Genomic DNA, 20,635 nt, shown 5'->3' with positions numbered 1-20,635 from the left:
ACATATATTACAGAATTAAAATCTTTATTCTAATTCAGATCACAATCTGTTATCTTGAGTGAAGTGACATGACATTGAGCTTGGCATGCTATGAGCGACAAGGCATCGCCCAGTCTGTTAAGTATGCAGCTGCAGATGGGGTCACTTTTTCTCTGATACGCTTCTCAAAGCAATAGCCGACAGGTGTTAGGGATCCCGCCTCCAAGTCGAGTCTTATTTAGATCCGGCTAGAAGCTGATGTTATCTTCTTCTTCTTGAGCAACAATAACAGAAATCCAAGTTGGAACAATTCAAATCAGTATTTGAGCAACCTCTATTTTGAGAAAAAAAAATTTAGAATTAAAAGTTTGGCATACTCCACGATATGTGGTAGGACTTAGTCTGGGTCTATGGGCATTTGCTGGTTTGGGAAAAAAACCCAACCAAAAAAAGCAAGTGAGTATAATATGTGCTGCTGGGTTACAGTTCTGTAATCATTTCCAACTAGATGCAGCTGAAGTTGGAAAACACCATCAGTGGTTCCTATCGTGGTAGCATTCAAACTGATGTCAGTTGGGAGATCCCTGGGGTGTAATCCTTTCTAAAGTTCTTAAATAATGGTTTAGGGCTCTTGCTGTAATATGCCAGAGGCAGTTGAATAGTGGATGGGGAAATTATCCCTCCATCTCCTCCGCATGATCTACTCGTGCAGCTCATAAGTCCTGTAATGCATGAATTGCTAGCAGAGATTAAATGCTTAGAAAGGAGGTGGATACAAATTGAGATGAAACCCACATTATACTATCTGGTCTTTCTCAAATGGCATTTGGAAGAATAACAAGAGCATTTCTACTTTAAATCAGCGAAGCCTCTTTCAGGCTTATCTAGTCATCCGGTGTGGATGAGATTTTCGGGACTTCTTAATCAAGAAGGCTTTCAGAGGTCATGAGTTCACCTGCGTGTCAAAATCTGTACTGCAACAAAGTTGTTCATTGGGTTCACTCGATTCCATGAAAAACTAGTCAAAATTATTAATTAGCCTTACTCTTTGGGACCATGTGGATATGATGTTTAAATATTTAAAATATTTTGGTTATTCAATTGAACAGTTCCCTACTCAGTGTGTGTTATGTAGACAAAATCAGCTCTCTCGGTCTTTAAATGCTGAATAGTCCTGATAATGTTACATTCTTTGTTACCAAAATTCTCTCAATACACACGCTGGATATGTGTGGATATAAGCAATTATCAGAATTACTATTATCTTATTTGTAACCAAAAGTATCTCTATAGATAACATTTCGATATGTAATAATATATATAATATATGTAATGTCATAGAGAACAATGTTTTGATTTTTCTCCAATGTAATCTAGTTGAACTCAAGGTTGTGGTTGTTTTTCCAATATATGCTCTCACGACACCTGGGGAGGATACAGCAATGGATAAACATATCCCAGACCTTCCAGAGGCTTATGGAGAGTGACGCTAAGAAATCATGAGTGGAAGATTGAACCACTGTTCTCAATTCTTCCAGCTCTCCTGGTCCTAAAATTCTACACCTGTCCATTGGAGTGCGAGCTCTGTATCCTATCCTGCTGACGCTGGGCTTGGGGAGAGGACTTGGATTGGCCAATGGTAAGTGAGTGACATGACAGTGGTCCAGCTGGGGCTGAAGCCTCGAGAAGCATTACATGTTGTCTACATCCTTGTGATCTGCCATTGGGAGAGCATGTCCCAAGTAGTCTTGATAAAAAAGAATGGGGTGGCACATGAGACATAAGTGGACACCAACCCCAGCTTGAAGCAGAGTGCCTGGCTCACCCATAAGCTTTCAAATGTTTGCTGTTGTTGCCTGGGTTTTTTAATGATTTTTTATTTTGCTCAGCGTTATTGTGGCAATTGCTCCATAACAGATGGCATAACCACATATGGTTTGGCCATATAACCACAACTTTCCCGAAAGTGATTTGGCTAAAGGTATTACAGTTCAAACAAAATCATCATCTGGCTCAAACTCTAGGTGCTTGCATGCTACCTCGTCCCATTGTGAGGAACACTCCATCCCCCACAGCCCCTACTGAGCAAACACACCCAGGTGGTTTCTTACATGTAAGGAAGTTCCTGACTCACATTCTGGGAATCTTGGGCACAAGGAGAGAGCCATCTCTGGTGTTGGAGATGGGAACACGTAACATAGAGAAGAGGAAGAAAAAGTAATGAAAACTTGTAACTTGTAACTTCTGAGGCCAGGGGAGCAATGAAGAAATGGTTGGTCAGAACTGGCTTTAACCTTTTCTTTTCTCCACGATTCTGCCTGTATTTGGGTCGCTGTTCTTCCAGTGAAGCCTCTATGGGTGATCCCAGCTGACTACCTCTTCAGCATGGTGGCCTCTGGGTGGGGATTCTGCAGGGTTCTTATTTTCAGATGTATCCTAATTGTTTGAGGTCAGTGGAGTAATTTTTCTGGCTTCAAAGCTGGGAAAACCTACTTAAGTTTTGTCAAGTTGCTGATGGTTCTCCCTTAATTAATGTTCAAACCAGAAAATATCTACATTGCAAGTTCAAAACACCACTCCAGCTGCTCTGGAGATCTAGGCATCATGTGCACTATTGTCACTGTTAGTGATGGTTTTATGGCATTTGAACATCTGGTTGATGCCAGGCATTGTATTATATGCTGGGGCACAAAGACGCTGAATCTCCTCCCCCAGGAACCTGGTTGGACGTATAGACACATACGAAGATAGTTTAAGTGAAATGTATTAAATGCTAGCTATGTACTGAGTGTTATGGAGCTGTAGAGGAGGATGCAGAGTCAGCTTCTTCCAATTAATGAATTTTAAATAACTCGTTGGCAATTTCTCAATGAAGTAAAGGAATAAAACAGTACCCAGATCTACTCATTCATACACTCTTGTGCATTTACTCCACCTCTCTTGGACTGAACATCCAGAAGTGCAAAACACTCAGAAGTTGCTCAACGCCTTCCTCCTACTGTAGACCCTTGTATCCGTGTCAGAGGTGACAAAATCCTCACAAATGAGGGAGAGGGGGGAAGAGGTTTGCTGAGAGGGGTAAACCAGGGGGCGGAAAAAATCCACTTAGCTTGAGTCCAGCCTTCACTGCTCCATTTCCCACCTGTGTTTTAATTGTCATGAATTCCTCACATATCAGGGATCCATATTCAAATAAATCCCCAAACGCATTCAAGTGAGACATAAATTAGTTCTTTGTGATGTTACTTTTAGGATAATCCATGCCACTAGAGTATTCTTTCCAAATGGTGCAGAAATAAATTAAGAAGATTAAAATTGAACTTGAAAAGTTCTCCCTTCATAAAGTAGAAAGGCAACATTAGTATTAATAACATTTAAACTATTGAGTTAAAATATTAACATTTTCCACTTAAAGTGAAATTTAATAATATATGGAAAAGTAATGCATACATTAGTGGTTCAGAAGTATAAACGATAAAAGATAATGAGGCTCTTGTCTTTGTAACATGACTAAAACTCAGAATATTCTAAAGTGGATTTTATCAGTCTTGATTCTGTCATCATTAGTGTGTGGTTTCTAGGCTGATCCTACTGAAAACCTCAGGGGAACATATTCTAAAACTTTCTGGTCTAACATTCTTTGTCACTCATGAAAAGTGACTCCTTCACATAGTTGAAGATAAGATTTGAATGTGTAATGTTGTTAAAAAATAAAACTAGGCAATTTATTCTTTTTTATATTATATTCTATACACACATATGCTTTTTTCTGGCTTACATTTATGTAGTTTTCTGAGCTGAAGGTCAGGACGTAGTGTCAGTTCTTTCACACTTCTGACACTACTACTTTCTCAATGGTGGCGGGCAATGAGACAATCAGAGTGCTTACTAAATTTGCACAATGCCTAGGGCTCAGAAGAGGTTACAGATATATATATATAAAGGTCTAGCAAGGAATATGCTTGTGTATTATTTAAACATGTTGATATGGTTCTGCTTAGAAGACAACTTTTAATGTTGCCAATTTGGTTATCAGTCGGGGTTACAATCTCTGAAAAGATTCACTCAACTCTGATGAATTGCAATTGTCCCTTTCTGGACAGAATGTACCAGACCCTCCCTTCTTTTGCTCCTGGTTGTAGGCAGTCTTCTGAGATGACCCCGGATGCTGCTGCTTCCTTCCTTTATGCCTTGTGTAAGTCCCTCTTGTTGAGTGCAGGCTGGAGGTGGTGGCTTACTCTAAGGAATAGAATACTGCCAAGTGTTAGGATAACACTTCTGAGATTAGGTGACAAAAGACTGTGACTTCTATTTTGATGGTCCTCTCTTCTGGTTCTTCTCACCTGCTTGTTTTAATAAAGTATTTTGTGAGCTGCCCTATGGAGACCCCCATATGACAAGGAACTGAGGTGGCTTCTGGCCGACAGCCAACAAAGAACTGAGACCTTCATTCCAACAGCACATGAGGAACTGAATGCTGCCATCCTTCCAATAATTGTGGCAGTGAGCTTGAAGAGGATCAGCCTAGGCTTGAGATGACTGAGGCCCCAGGTGACTGCAACCTCATGAGAACCCCTAAGCTCACGGACCTGGCTGAGCTGTGCTGGAATTCCTGACCCACAGAAATAGTGAGGCAGTGCTGTTGTTTGGGGCCATTACATTTTGGGACAGTTTGTTACACAGCAATAGGTAACTAATGCATTCACTATACACTATCTCTGAAACAGAAATTTCATAAAAACTCCTTGACTAGATCAGTTATAAGTAAATAAATAGAAAGCACTGTATCCCATCTCTTGGTATGTGGAAGTAACTAACTAGATATTTAGTAAATACTGATTGAAATTACCTTAATTATAGATTAAGCGCCGATCAACTCCTGGGAATACCAAGATTAATACACGTGATCCATGGTGGTTGTTGAAATGTCTCTGATGGTGATCTTTAGCAGAATTGGTTTCAAGTTCAAATTTGTTATGATCTTGAGTGAGTGACTTGGTCATTTTGAGCCTACTGTCTCATTAACTAAATGGAAATGATCAAACCTATCGTAGCATTTGTGTGAGGCTAAAATCATGTGTGTGGAGGATCTGACATTTAGAGGGGTCTTAATCCACCACAAATATTTTTATGCCTTCAGTCACCAAAGAGCTCTTAATTTAATAAGGAAGGCAGAAACGACTATGGAAAAATATGTGTTTAATGGAGGTGGATTCAACATACAATGGGAATATAGACTAAGGAGCAATGATTCCTTCCTCTAAATATTAAAAACGTCTTTAGTTGGTTGCCTCAGAAGAGAGGAAAATGAAAAATGGACAGGACTATGAGTTTTTCCCCTTAGCAAGACTTCATTAGCTAGCCTTGAAGGTGAGACCAGTCCTATCAATTACTTATGGGTTTTCCTAAGTTGAGTTAGAAGGAAGAGAATGTGCATGTTTGATCTGTAATTCAACTACAAGCAGTGCAAAGAATACATACATATATATATAAGCACATCTCTCACCGAATGACTGGCTCACCCTAATTCATTGTTCAGTGCACAATCTCTGATAATAAATGCCAGCTCTGCATAATATAAAAACCTTCATTAAATGTTTCTTCAGTCCAACTTTCAGGAAATGGGAATTTAGATAAGGCACAAAGACCTCATAAAAATGTCTTATTGCAAACTGCTTGGTTTCAATGTTCAATTAGCATTCATTGCGCTGCATTTCTCCAACCTCGCTGAGCAGTTTGAGTTCCTCATCTTCCAGCTCCTTCCAAATATATAGACATCTGTGTATTTGGAAAACACCAACGTTTTCAGATGAACACATTACAAGTACATAGTGGAAAAGTTGGCCTTTGTTTTTCTTGTTTCTTTGTTTGTCCGGCTGCTGTACTGCAATGGTTTAGACAGCATCCTTCTTCAACGGGTTGAGGAGAATCAAATGCAGCTCCTAAACAACTCATTTGGAGCCAGTAGCTTTTTGCCAGAGAATAGCTGAGCCTCAGGCTCTTTCTGGAGTCTCCTGGTGGAAAAGGGTGGTGGCAGCCACCTCCTTAGATATAATGCAGAATTACAAGGTCTCTCAGATGCTTAGCCAGTTTTCTGAACCCTCAGGAGTCTTAATGCATCATAAGTGCCCCAAAGAAATCAAGCCACATGCGATAGTTCCTCTGTTATGAGAATGGAAATTCTATGCAAACTTAAGCTATTATTGTTATTGTTGTTGCTGTCTACCATGGTCTGTTTACCTCTGTCAGAATTGTATGGAGTGGTGAGAGGAGTTATTCATTATTGAGCCTCCTCCATGTTGAAGGAGGGCCATAGAGAGAGGGCAATTGTTTCTTCCTTTTGGGTAGAATTTACATTTCTGCTGGTTCATCAAAGAGAGTGACACAACCTGAGCAAACTATCCCCTGAGCTAACATCTGTTGCCAATCTTCCTCTTTTTGCCTGAGGAAGGTGGTCCCTGAGCTAACATCTGTGCCCATCTTCCTTTATTTTGTATGTGGGGCACCGCCATAGCATGGCTTGATGAGCAGTGTATATGTTGGTGCCCAGGATCCGAACACACAAACCCTGGGCTGCCGAAGAAGAAAACATGAACTTAAGCACTGTGCCACTAGGCTGGCCCCATGAACACTTTTAATTAAAAATCAAATAGTGACCAACTGTCAAAAGTATTCATTTCCCAACATAAACATGACACCTGTAGGAAGACTGTGTTCTTGGGACTATTACGATGGAGTTCTCACAAGTGACTGCTTTATGGAATGTGAATGACTCTGAATGTGTTGAAATGAGAAACTGTTTTGATCTGTGGAAACCAAAGCTATTTTTCTTTTTTCCTTTGGCAATGTCTACCTTTATTTTATAGTTTGAGGCAGCTTTTTTCTTTTCAAAAGTTATCATTTTAGACTTCAGAGCTGCAATGGACATAGCTTATTGTACTCTGAAAAACCTTAAAAGCCTTTTTAACATCTGTCACACTGAAGCAAGTATTTATTTAATCAAAGAATAAGCCCCTAAAAGATCTTTCTCATTAGGCTAAATGTTTACAGTCAACGGTATATTATTTCTCCCTTCAAAATTGTCTTCACTCACAATAGAGGATGGAGAAGCACATGAGATGAAAAATAAATATGTATGTGTTTTAGGATAGTGAAACCTCATGACAAATGTTAGCATAATAGAATTGTTTCATGTTTTCAGCCAGATAAGCATAAGGTAAAGATTATACATGTAAATACAGCTTTTCCCTTGAAACTCTTGACATCCTTTTATGTTTTGACACACTCAAAATAATTTTTGTGTGAACAAAAGCAAAGTAAATTCTCACCTATTCTGCAGTTCTGCATGATAATTTTGTTAAAGCTAAATAGAAAGCTGAGATTTATTTCTTTAATCTCACCTCCTTATATTTATTCTCAATTAGTCCAATCAAGAGATTTTTCCAAGTCTTCTAGTGTTAGTGGGATTATATAAAATGCCATGATCCAAAAAGCATGTTATAGGGGAACAGAAGCCCTGACAATTTAGTTGACTATAAATTTGTTCTAAGCTACCAATATGATAAAATCTAAAGTTCAGAGATTGGCATGTTAGAAGAGTAATTTCATTTCATATACAATGTCAAGTATGCTACCCTGGTTGGAACACATCTGGATGTATATCCAAACCACTGTCTCTACTTACAACGTAGGGTGGCAATTGAACGCTAAACTCTCCCACACCATCCTGACAGACATTAATAATCAATGGCAGCACTCTTCTTGAAAGAGCCTCAACGTGACCTCTTATCTTTTCCCTCAACTGTAGTAGTCCAGGTAGTCATGATAATTAATCAGCACTGGTACCTTTTGTGATTGAGACTGCACATGATGCTCACAGTAGAGAAAATCAATAGTGAAATCAGGTCTTCGAAAACGGAGGTGGGAAGTGGGAATGTTTAGCCAAGAATGACAAGATCCATCAGAGCACAAGCACTCTCTTCAAATATTTAAAGGGCCACTGTATGAAGAGGAAGCTGACTCATGGTTTGTTACAGCTCTTCAAATCGAAACAAAGGATAAAGCAGAGAATTTCAGGAAGGATTCCTGATCATGATAAATAAGAAATGAGATTTAGTGAGATTAGTGAAACAAGCACTCTTAAAATGTAATAGGTACTCTCAACCACTGGAACTATTCAAAAGTTGCTGAGAGGGGCTGGTCCAGGGGCGTAGTGGTTAAGTTTCCATGCTCTGCTTCAGTGGCCCGGGGTTTCTGCATTCAGCTCCCAGGCATGGACCTACACACTGCTCATCAAGCCATGCTGTGGTGGCATCCCACATACAAAAAAAGAGGACGATTGGCAACAGATGTCAGCTACGGGCCAATGTTCCTCACCAAAAGAAAAAAAAAAGGTGCTGAGGTATCGATGTTCAAAAAGAGTTGGGTAACAGTGAACTAGGTGATCACTAAGTTAACACCCAAAGGCTAGACTATGACATTAAAACACTTATAGATTTTTTTTAGGAAAATAATTGTTTTGCCACCATCTGTACCAGATGATGTCTCACTAAATTCAAATATTTTACCATAGCATAATCACTGAGTTTGTTTTGCAGGCATGGTTTGTCTATTTGTAGACGACCATGGACATCTCTCCTGTTGAAAGCTCTTTGGGCAGAAATTTAAAATAGCCTTAGATCCTATCTACTCTATAATTTATCTATGTGATATGTGGATGCCACAAACACTTGGAAGTATTAATTGGAGATAAAAGTACTTATCATCATGTAAGTCAATGTATTCTCTTAATAGATTAGTAGGTGGAGACCATCATTTTGGACATTCTTATCTTCATTTCGACATTTAAGAAACTGGTAATGTTATGTGAGAAAGTGCTTACGAAGTACTGGGAACACGTCAGAAGTGCACAGGTACTAGTTTGAAAAGACTCATTTCAGGAAAATGCATTTGTGTTGTCCTTGAGTCCATACTGATGGTGAGTAAAATGATAATAGAGAATGGAAAGGCCTTCTTTAGCCAACTAACAGATGTTGAAGGAACAGTGCTGGAAAATCACCATCTGTAACCACCACTTCACTAACAATGGTAACTAGATGCCAAAATGAGTTGGATGAACAAGATGACACACATGTAGTCTCAAAATATCTCACTGATTTTTTATCAATACCACACATTTCTAATGCATTGCAAAGGGAAAATTAGTAACTTGATAGGAGAAAACTGGGATGAAGGGAGATCATGTGTGCTTCCTGATATGATGCCCTGGAGAGGACACACCATCGCTTATGTGGCATTCTTGCCCAAAATGCAGAAAGTGAATCCAATCATGAGGAATCATTAGACAAACTCATGTTGAAGGGCATTCCACAAAATAACTGGCCTGTGAGCTTCAGAAATATCAATATCATGAAACACAAGAGACTGAGGAACTGCTCCAGATGGAAGGAAATTCAAAATTCACGACGATGTAATGGAGATTGGATCCTAGAAAAGGAAAAACTTAACTAAAAAGGAAATTATAGAGACAATGGGCAAAGTTTCAATATGGCTGTGAATTAGATAATAGTATTGCACCATTGTTAAATTTCCTGATTTTGATAATTGTACTAGGTTTATGCAGTCTTTATCCTTTGGAAACACACACCAAAATATTTAGGGCTATGTGGATGTGATACTTGCAACTTAGTTTCAGGTAGTTCAGAAAATTATGCACGTATTTTGTATTTATGTGTGTGTGTATGTGTGTTATGTGTGAATGCACATGAAAGACATGAGAGAGGAGATGATGATGATGATAGATAGATAGATAGGTAAATAGAAAGATATAGGTAGACATAGATAGATAAGTAGATGGTAGATAGATGATAGAATAGATAGATAAATGATAGATAAAGATAGATGATAGGTATATATAGATACATGATACATAGATATAGATAGATGATAGATCATAGATAGATGATAGAATAGATGATACAGTAGGTAGAGCAAAGCAAATGGGGCCAACTTTGAATACGTCCTGAATCTGGGTAAATGTTCACAGCCAATTTTGTATTATAGTTAGACATTTTCTGTGTGCTTGAAAATATATTAAAAAGTGACAAAAATACAAGAGAAATTGGGATAAATGAAAAATAAATCTAAATAATTGTTTACCTCTAGGTAACCAATACGTTGTTTTTGAGTTCATCCTGACTACATTTCTTCATGAACTGACTTTAGCGGTGGAGCTTGCTTCCTGATAGATCTATGCTGTCCTGTTAGGCTGTATGATACACAAAAGTCCGGTCCTAGGAAAACAGAAAAGAAGGACAAGAACTTACGGTAAACATTTACCAAGAACACAGCAGAATTCCTTGTAACAGGACGTGCAGTGAAACTTACCATAACCAGAAACGTGCCTCGTAATGACTCAGTGTCTCAAACTCTTTAAGGTTACACCGTTTGTACTGGCATAATGTCTGGCATGCCTGAATGTCTTCACAGCCACTGCAGCATTTCTGCAAAGCCCCATGCCAAACATAAAAGCTGGAAAGTAGACGCTGTTTCAGATTCGAACTTTAATACACATTTTACAATGTGCTTATTTATATATGGTGAACTGCAGTATAATGTGCTGTAAGCTTCTTTCCTTGGTTGTTCCTAGTTTTACGTAAAATGTTCCCAGAAGTAGCTTTGTCAAATGAAATACGAAAAAAAGAATTCAAACTTAGCTTCCAGTGACAGAATCCAGGTTTAATTATATGTATACAATTTGCTCAAAGTATTCATGGAATTCAGTATCATTACTGATTTTCAGAAATGGTATCAACATGACGAATGTATTTGAGGAATTTAGGCCAGAGATCCTTGGTGCCAGATATCCTTCTCCGTAGGGGAAAAATGCATCCTTTAGTCCCCTTGTCTGCAGAAGGACTAGCGGCAGAATGTAGCTTTGAATACAGTAAATGAATGTTGAGTTTCTTATTTGTATTTCTGAATGGGTTTTAAGAATATTTTAAGTAGTTGTGTCCACTCAGTAAAAAGAATAGATGTCCAAATATTTAGTGATAAATGACCACCACATCTGAAACTTAGTCTCGAATGCTTTCTTCTCCTCTGTCCTGGAGAGAAGCACAGGCCCCGTCTGCTCTAAGCCCTGAGTCTTGGATGGTAAGTGAGCAAAGAGCATTTGGCCAAGGGCATTTCTGCGAAAGCATTAGGCCATCCTCTTCTCAGGCTTGTGAAACCCCGGCACTGCGGAGCCTCCTCAAGATTGAAGGTGGCCTCGTGGAAGGGCTCTCCCCAAGGCAGCCTCCAGGGAGGGCTGGAGGGATAACCAGTTCACGAGTTTCAGAACTTCAGTTGGAGTAACTAAGAGGGAGGAAATGGGTTTTCTCCAACTAGCAAGATACTGGTGATCTCTTCAATCCAAATGACATTAGCTTAGAATGAAAACCTTATTTCTAGAAGAGAAAATGTGTTCCTTACTAATATGCGGGGTATGCATATGAAAATAAGGCGAGCCGTCGTGCCAATGGGAGATAACCTCCATCACCACCTGTTCCATCGGTTCTTTGAGACGGACAGCTGCCGGTCTTATCGATATTATGTAAAATACAGTACAAACCCATTTCAAGACGAGCTCTCTCTCCACCTGGCCCTACCCCAGATCAGTGCCCCAAACCCCTGCTCCATTCCGTGAACCAGGGCCAAATGTTGAAAAGTAACAGGTCATGGAACAGTCTTCTTAGTTGTGAAACTGATTTGCCCACGGAGGCCTTATCTCCTTCATGCTGTCTGCCTTCCAACCAAATGCGTTATCCCAGAAATCTATGCCATTTAAAATGAACCCTAGCAGTACCTTTAACATAGAATTAACATAGAATTAAATTCCTGCTTGACCTGAATTTAACAGTATTTACATTTCCCATGAAGACCAATAGTGACAACACTAACCTATTTTGTATTATGTTTACTGGAAACTTGAGATATTATCCTTGATATTATTTGCATCTGGGTTATTTCTAAATTACTATGAACTTTCTCATCTAAAATATGACTAATGCTAAGATGGAGAAATGGAGAAGCGCGTATTTAATTCTTCACTTAATTGTATATATTTTGGTGAAATAGAAGAGCTGGGAATATTTTATTCTTGAGATAATAATCCATGAGGAGACACACATCATTGTGTAACACCGAAACCGTGGCTCCTCTGATGAGCAGTGTACACTTCCTGATGCACAAAGAGCTGACCAGTTCCAAGCAGAGAGATTGTATTCCGAAGCCTGCAAGAGTTTTATTTGTGGTCCGGCTTCCTCACGCGCATCAGTTGGAAGCATCCCTGGGAGCCAGTGGAGAACGGGGGCTGTTAAATGATTTTCCATCCTTCCCTGAATGCAAAGCTAAGCACTTTAAACACTCAAAACCCAGCACCCTCCAGGGCCTGGGTGCAAAGCAGAGATGGCTTCAGTATTGCTTACATGAGTAACTGGAGTAGTAAGATTTGTGTTCCCGTCTTTGGCTTCAGGAGCCATAAATCTCCGGCAAGTTAAGAAGGCTGGTGTGGAGATTTCGTGAGAGGCTGGCGTTACCCTGGTCTGTTTGCTCCATCAGACACCTGTGTGTAATAGCTCACAAAGATATTCTAGGAGTGTTACAAGTCACACGGTACCAGTTTCCCCCATGATAACTCAGGGAAATGGCAGTGTTGCTCCTGTCACCTGCAGCCTTGTGTTAAACTTCCTGCAAACATGTCAGCGTGAATTCAAGTTTACATATAATTTTCTTTTCCATTTTACAAAATATCTCTGTTTTCTATCACTCATAACTTTGGTTAAAAAGAAGACCTTTGTGGAAAGAACCCATTAATTGTCAATGTGTATACTATTAATATAAATTATATCAGTTTACTTAGCTTGGGATTATAAGAACGAGTAGAAAACACTTTAGTTCTTAAAAATTGAAATCTTCCTTCAGCAGCAATTCAAAATGACAGAAAAAAAAGATTCATCCTAGATTTGGGAGATTGCATAGATAAAAAAGTTTTAATAAAAGGGAATGGAAAATGAAAACAAAACAAACAGAAAATAAAATTTTGATTTGTCATATCAACACTCCCGCGGTGTTTCAAGAGACTCATTCAGGACTTCTATGAAACTTTGGTGACATACCTTCTCTTTTTGACTTCAGATAAAGTTATAGAAAACAAGGTATTTCCAATAAAAGCAACCTTTTCTTTATTCGAGATTTGTTCAGATTTGTACTCTTTCTTCCAACCATATGAACGTAGCCCATTTTAATTTTTTTTGAAATAATATCTGGTGCATTTTTTCTTCTTGGTACTTCTTCATTTTCTGCAAATCTCCACCATTAAAATCAGCTTTGGGGCTGACGCCTGTTGCCCCTGCAGAGGATGAGCACAAAAGAACTTAGAAAGATCAGAGTCAAATTTGTGACTTTGAGTAGCAAACCAGAACTCTCTTTCAGTTCATAGCAGAGATATTGGTCTTGAAAGCAAAGCATTCCTCCCAAGCAACTGGTGCTTGAGAAAGTAGTTTTTTAATTCCAAATTTTGTATTTCGGTATCAAGAGGCAATTCCCAGAGAACTCAAAACATTAGGGTGATGTGTTTAACAGTGGAGTGAGAGAAACGTATGAGACAAACACCATCCCGAGCAAAGGGAGGTGAGAATTCCAACAGCGAGGAGCAGGATGAAGAGGTGTTCCCGTACCCTGTCTGCGGGAACTGAGGCCGTGGGTGTGTGAATACTGTGCCTCTCCTCAGAAAGCAGATCAGACTTCAAGACATGGTTCAGCATCCTTTCCTCACCTGAAGCTCTTGCAAGAGACAATCTGTTTCCCTCAAAGGAAAAATACATATCGTAGGAGACGGCTGTAGGGGAACAGAAGTGGCAGCTAAGAAAGAGGAATGGCGATGGTCTTCTGATTCTCTGAGGGCCCCAGAGAGGTATGCGGGAGCTTTAGAACAGGAGAGGTGGTGGGGGGGCTAGCAGAGCCATGATGGCCCTCCCAACTCAGCTGAGATGAACAACAGGTAACCTCCTGGAAATTGTGGCTTCCCGGAGAGAGAGGAGAAGACAGAAGATGTGTTAGCATGTTTACCTCCAGGAAGTGACAGCCTTTGGACTGACACAGTGGAGGCTTGAGAGCTAAGCTGTAGATTCAGAGAAAAAAGGAGCAATTTATGTGCACTTGAATCTTTAATTCCACTTTTAACTTGCTATAAGTGATATGAAGAATAAACAAATTGACCTTGCAAAAGCTAATTTCCTCACAGCAAAATAGGGATAAAATAAAGCCTAAACTTTAAGATTGTTGCTAGGATTTGATGTAATTACACAGCAAATAACATAAAGCAGGCATTCAGTAAGTTGTGGTTATAATTATGATTTCTATAATTATAATTGTTAGAAAAAGTAAGCCTGTGGCACGAGTTATTCACTACGATCATTGTGTCCGAATTTAATTCGATGAGAATAATCTGTGCCCTTCATCTTTCCCAATTAGCATACAACCACTATTACAAAACAAAACAAATAACAAGACGTTCCGATCCACTTCCAGGAATCACGTTAACTCAAGATAGATTCTTTTGTAATGGCAGCCAGCCGTAGAGATCACGACAATGCATGGTAGACCACTCCAAGTTGTCCATGATTTCTCAAATTAAGAAATCCCTTTAAGAGGAACTTGTGTAAGGGAATGGGATTTGGGAGGAAAGCCAGTTTAATTCTGTATATCTCATGATGGTGATCTTACCTAACTAAGTGTGTGGCCAGTTGAAAGGGTCATGGGGAGGCTGTAAGATTGAATATTGCAGGCAAAGTAATCAGGACCAACTGCAGAGATGGTTTCAACAAAATGGATGAGACACAGTGGTCTAGCTCATCTGCTCTAAGTGTGACCCGTGGACAAGCACATCGACATCACCTGGGGATGGTGAGAAATGCAGACTCTCAGGCCCCAATCTAGTCCTGCTGAATCACACCTGCATTTTTTTTTCTTTGAGGAAGATTAGCCCTGAGCTAACATCTGCTGCCAATCCTCCTCTTTTTGCTGAGGAAGACTGGCCTTGAGCTAACATCCATGCCCATTTTCCTCTACTTTATATGTGGGATGCCTGCCACAACATGGCTTGCTAAGCCATGCCGTGTCCACACCCGGGATCCGAACCGGTGAACCCCAGGCCGCTGAAGCGGAATGTGCGCACTTCTCTGCTGCGCCACTGGGCCAGCCTCCACACCTGTATTTTAACAAGACCTCCAGGTGCTTTATTTCCACATTGAAGTTTGAGAAGTGCTGGCCTAGGCCCATTTCCATGTTAAAATTCTAGTATTTGCATTACATGAAGCAGGAAAAATAATTCTGAAGTGTCTTTTAATAAGGCTTATTTTTATGTGATATAACATGAATAGATCAACTATATAATAACATATAGTGGCATAGAGGATTATTTTAGAAACAGAAATGAGTAAATAAAATCTTATAAAAATTTGTGTTAGTATCAGGTAAAAGTGAAATGTATACTCTAGAAATGTTCATTTTTGTTCGAAATTATGACATTGCTTTCAGAAACTGGTGAAATTAAGGTCACTGTTCTGAGAATAAGATATCTGTGCTTTTTTCTGTTGTGTCACTTTTTTACCATATTTATGTACTGTAGATGTCCTTTGTCACCAAGCCTAGACACTACTGAGTTATGACCTTCCCTGAAAAACTACAGGCACGACTTCCAGTTTAGGATGATTAAAAGTAGTTTGCAAATGAACAATTCCAGCATCCAAGATAGAAATTCTTTTTAGCTTATCTGATGAGAATGATTCTGTTATAGTCAACCCGATGTACCTACAGGTGTTATCATTCTAATACATCACCTGGTAAGATGTTTAGAAAATGGTGCTCAGAGAACATTCATGAATGACCCTATTGTTCTAGCACTGTTGTATATGTGCATCCGGTTCCCTCACCAGACAGGGAACATGTCTTCTTTATCTTCATTTACCCACTTCATATCAGATGCTTAAAAAGATAAAGTTTGCCAAGTAAATTCAGTTTGAGCCTTTGCTTTCACTTTTATTATTTTTATGCATCGTTTGTTGAATTCAGTTAAATACAATAATGAGTGTTTCACTACCTTTCAGGAATTCTAAGGCCTGTGATACCTATTGGCAGAGAGGTTGGTGATGATTATAAGCTCTGAGAGAGGAGAGAGCTGCGATGCCACTGCCCACCCTAGACCGTCAGGGTGCCCAAGCCATTTATAACCAATTGGGGTCATGTACCGCGTAAAGACATTTCAGTCAACAATGGGCTGCATGGACAATGGTGGGCCCATGAGATTAGTACCATAGAGCCTAGGTGTGTAGTAGGCTCTGCCATCTAGGTTTGTGTAAGTACTCTCTATGATGTTCGCACAATAACGAAATCACCTAATGACGCATTTCTCAGAACGTGTCCCCATCATTAAAGGACGCATGACTGTGCTAACCAGCACTTTCCTTACAACCTGACCTTCAAGTTCATTGCAAAGTCACTTTGGAACAAACTGTGTTCCATTGCACATTCAGAGTAACATATTTCTGGGCAACTAAGTATTATAAGTTGTATTTTTAGTAGTAATGGGTGTTTTCAAACTCATTTTCTTTTCCTGGAAGAAATATACAATTTCTGGTTTCTAAGGATTTTGTCATTGCTTCATAATCAACCAAACTCTACTTTTTATAGCCCTTTTTTCTCTTCAATCCCGTGTCTTTTAAGGTTTAACCTTTTATAATTTTATCTTTCACCCTTGATAATTTGGGAACTTTTAACCTGGCAATGACAACAGAAATAAAACCAAGACAATGACTGTTTAATCTGGAATTCATTTGTGAGAATTGAAATAAATTTCACATATTATTCACCTGAAATGTCAGTGTTGCTGTAAAATTAAAATTAAATGGCAGCACCATTTTACTTTAAAAAAAATGAATCAAGCAACCAGAACATATGCACGTTTTCCTCTTAGGCACAACACAGGTCAACAACCTCCCACCCCCCCTCAATTCTTTGCTTTATGGAGACAAAATGAAGACTTTGACGTATGCCTCTGATTGTCCCTGTTGAGCCCGATTCCCAGAAGTTAAAATTGCCGTTAAAATGTGAAACTCTTCAGGCCTGCCCGGTGGCACAGCGGTTAAGTGTGCACGTTCCGCTTTGGTGGCCTGGGGTTTGCTGGTTCGGATCCCGGGTGCAGACATGGCACTGTTGGCAAGCCATGCTGTGGTAGGTGTCCCACATATAAAGTAGAGGAAGATGGGCATGGATGTTAGCTCAGGCCAGTCTTCCTCAGCGAAAAGAGGAGGATTGGCAGCAGTTAGCTCAGGGCTAATCATCTTCAAAAAAAAAAAGTGAAACTCCTCATTGCAAATATTGGCAATACAAATAACACCTATTCTATTTAATGCTATTTTTAAGGGTGTGTGCTTAGGACGGTAAAAATAAAATCAGTTGATTTTTAGTTGTTTGCCCAGTTTAATAAAGGAAAAATCTTAAGCAATCACTCCACTAACAGATAGGCCTTTAAACAGAACTAAATAAATTACTGAGTCAAACTTTTGACTAGTGGGTTGTGAAGAAATGTCCATGGCTGTGGTTTCCAGGGCCATCAAAACAATGTGCCCCACACTGTGCTTACTGGCTCAACAATGCCAAGGGCACGGACAGTTGATTTAAGGAGGCAGTAGTGTCTGTGGGGACACCTACACTTTGAAAACCCTTGGTTACCGTGATGAATTAGATAATTAACTTCTTAACCATTTTCCTTCTTCAAAGCTGGTCAAGTTCACTCTAGGTTCATGGTGTCCATCACCCCCCAGACATACCCAGTGTATGAACTCCTAGACGAACAAGGGAGATTTACCTGGCTGGGGTGAACTTGTGTAGGAGTTAGCCGACTGAAGTTCTGATTTTGAGGAGTATACAGATCAGTTTGGGCCAATCTGCTAACTGCTGTGCAGCCTTTGCTCTCTGTAAATTAGGACCTCTGCCATCCACTCTTACCCCATGGAGACTGTGTTAGCCAGAAGGCAATGGGATGGCATCTAGAAAGTGCTGAAAAGGAAAAAAAAGAAAACACCTGTCAGTGCATAATTCTACACACACTGAAAACATCATCAAAAAATGAGGAGGAATAAAGGCTTTCTAAGACACACAAAAGCTGAGAAGTTTGTCCGCAGCAGAAGCAAACTTCTTCAGACGCAACAGAAATGATCCCAGAAGGAAAATTGAATCTAGACAAAGCGGCGGGATGGTGTGTGTGCGGGCAGATAGAAATGACTTTTACGTTCTCATTTGTAAATTTCCTTGAGGATAATAAGAGTTTAAAGCAAAATTTAATAATAAATTATGCATTTGTCATATATGTTGAAATAAAATGTGTGACAAAAATAACATAAAAGACAGGGTGGGAAGTACACTGTTGTGCGCTTCCTACCTGAACGCGAAGTGGTAAACTATTATTATTATGTGAAGGTGTTAAAGATGCTTTATAAACACCAGTGCAACCACTACACAAATTTTGTGGAAAAATGAAAAAGAAGTATATCTAATAATTCAATGGTGGGACAAACGAGATTCTACAAAATGAGTTTTTACTTTGTAAATAAACACAAAAACTTTTACCTTTGTTTCTCTTAAATATTACTTACAGTTCTAATACAAATAATAAGAAGCCCAAAGCAGTTCAACTATCCAAATCTTCCTAAGATTTCTGTGGAGATTAAAGGTGCATGCTGACTTCACTGAAGAGTTTAACACTGATGAATTGTTACTCTTCAAATGTGTTAACTGGCTTCTTCAAACTGCCAAGTTCCGTATTTACGTGTTAGGTCCTGTGTAACTGTAGAGTTGTGGTCAGCACTGTGCTTGTCTCCCCAGTTCCCTGTAACGCACTCCCAACCCTCATCCTACCCATTATGACATCACAGCCAGCTTGGGGGCGGGGGGTGGGTCCTGATTTCCATAGCAACCACCAATCAGGCAAATCCTGCTCTCTTTCCCTCAGTGACTGACTGAAGTCTCCCAGAAAGAGGAAACCAAGGGCATATTCTTCCTTGGCCACTGGATTGATTCAGAGATGAGACCATCAACACTGTCCTCACACTGGAAATTCCTGGACACAGATTTGAAGTAGTGTAGTGGGTAAGGAGTCATGAAGGATGCCAGAATGAGGGAGGGGAATGAGGTCGTAAAAAACAAGAAAATTGCAGAAAACCAGATCCAGGGTCCTAATTAATCCATCTAGGAGCCTACGAAGACTTTTATGTGATGTGCGCCAAAGATTTAATATTTAAGAGAATGGGAAATGGGTCTTCTGGTGTCCATTCGACAACATGAATGCTTCAAAGTAATAAAAATTTTGGAAGGGATATCTGGTAAAGACTGGGAACCAAATTATCCCAAGATTAAGTTAATGAATCAGAAATCAACAGCAAAATCTTGATCCTAAAATGTGTACAAGTCTCGGTACTCAGTTTGATGGGGATTCCAAGGAAAGAAAAAAGCTTAATTGCTGCTCTTAATTAATTTAACAACAAACTGGTGGAAGATACAGAACTTATTGTGCACGAGAAGCACAATAACAATCTAGGGTATATATGAGCCTCATTTACTATTATTTACTCCAATTTAAAAGAGAAAAAATGAGATTTCTATTGTGTGGAGTATGAGTTCCGAAATTTTCTTCCAGGAATTGGGTCTTCAGTTGGGCTTAAAATGATGAAATTTAATGGAATATGAAGAGAAGGGAGAAGATAACTCTGGAAATGCTGTGGGCAAGTGTGCAGAGGTAAGCATGCATAGAACATATATGAAAGAGAGGGCGAAGGCCAGCCTTTTGGAATGGATAAACATATTTGAATGACTTTATTACTTTAATCACAGATTAGTTTTTAAATGGATTCTTTCTTTAATCCTTCTTTCTCACATTTGCAATGAGATGCCACACACCTCACTTTGTTTTTCCCTTGGATTACAAATGAAGACAGTCAGAAATGAGATATTTTAGTAGGTCAAGAAATCTCTAGCAAAAAACCATTCATTGCTAATTGTAAATTTCAGCAATGAAAAATAGTTTATAGACCACCTATGCTAAGTAAGACACAGTGATAGATGCTAAGACATAAGATATGGTCCCCGCCCTTGAATAGCTTGTTTATCCATAAGAGTAAAAATCCAGGAGCATGTGTGATTATCTTCGGAAGCAGGTTATAACAACAGCAGTAAGGCAGTAAATTCAGAGAAAGTGTTACCTCTTCCTGTTGGGGAAATTATCATAAACTGTAATGGAGTATGTATTAATCACCAAAGGCAGCCATAACAAAATACCATAGACTAGATGGTTTACAAAACCGAAATGTATTTTCTCACAGATCTGGAGGTTGGGAAATCCAAGCTCAAGTTGCCTGCAAGGTAAGTTTCATTCTAAGGCCCCTTCTCTTGGCTTCTAGGTGGCCACCATCTTTCTGTGTGCCCACATGGCCTCTTTGTGTGTGCCTGGTGAGAGCGAGCAAGCTCTCTGGTATCTCTTCTTGTAAGGGCACTAATCCCATCCCGAGGCCCCACCCTCATGACCTCATCTAACCCTAATCACCTCCCAAAGGCCCCATCC

The 20,635-nt window shown here is 39.5% G+C and overlaps 2 long non-coding RNA genes across 3 annotated transcripts; one reads left to right on the top strand and one right to left on the bottom strand.

Annotated features, from left to right (window-relative positions):
- Nucleotides 1–7: 7 nt before the first annotated feature.
- Nucleotides 8–18,949, bottom strand: LOC111771633 (uncharacterized). 2 transcript variants are annotated; one of them, XR_002805545.2, is made up of 5 exons: nt 18,675–18,949; nt 17,888–18,078; nt 10,366–13,369; nt 10,138–10,271; nt 8–313 (listed from the first exon to the last, which is right to left on the bottom strand). It is a non-coding gene; the product is annotated as an uncharacterized lncRNA (long non-coding RNA). The 2 variants fall into 2 exon arrangements; XR_002805546.2 differs by lacking the exon at nt 10,366–13,369.
- A 54-nt stretch (nt 18,950–19,003) lies between these two features.
- Nucleotides 19,004–20,436, top strand: LOC111771494 (uncharacterized). Its single transcript, XR_002805352.2, has 3 exons — nt 19,004–19,167; nt 19,715–19,813; nt 20,397–20,436. It is a non-coding gene; the product is annotated as an uncharacterized lncRNA (long non-coding RNA).
- The last annotated feature ends 199 nt before the right edge of the window (nt 20,437–20,635 follow it).

This window comes from Equus caballus, chromosome X (assembly GCF_041296265.1).
Source record: "Equus caballus isolate H_3958 breed thoroughbred chromosome X, TB-T2T, whole genome shotgun sequence".
NCBI classification, from domain to species: domain Eukaryota; kingdom Metazoa; phylum Chordata; class Mammalia; order Perissodactyla; family Equidae; genus Equus; species Equus caballus.
This window is presented reverse-complemented; position numbering and strand designations above follow the sequence as displayed.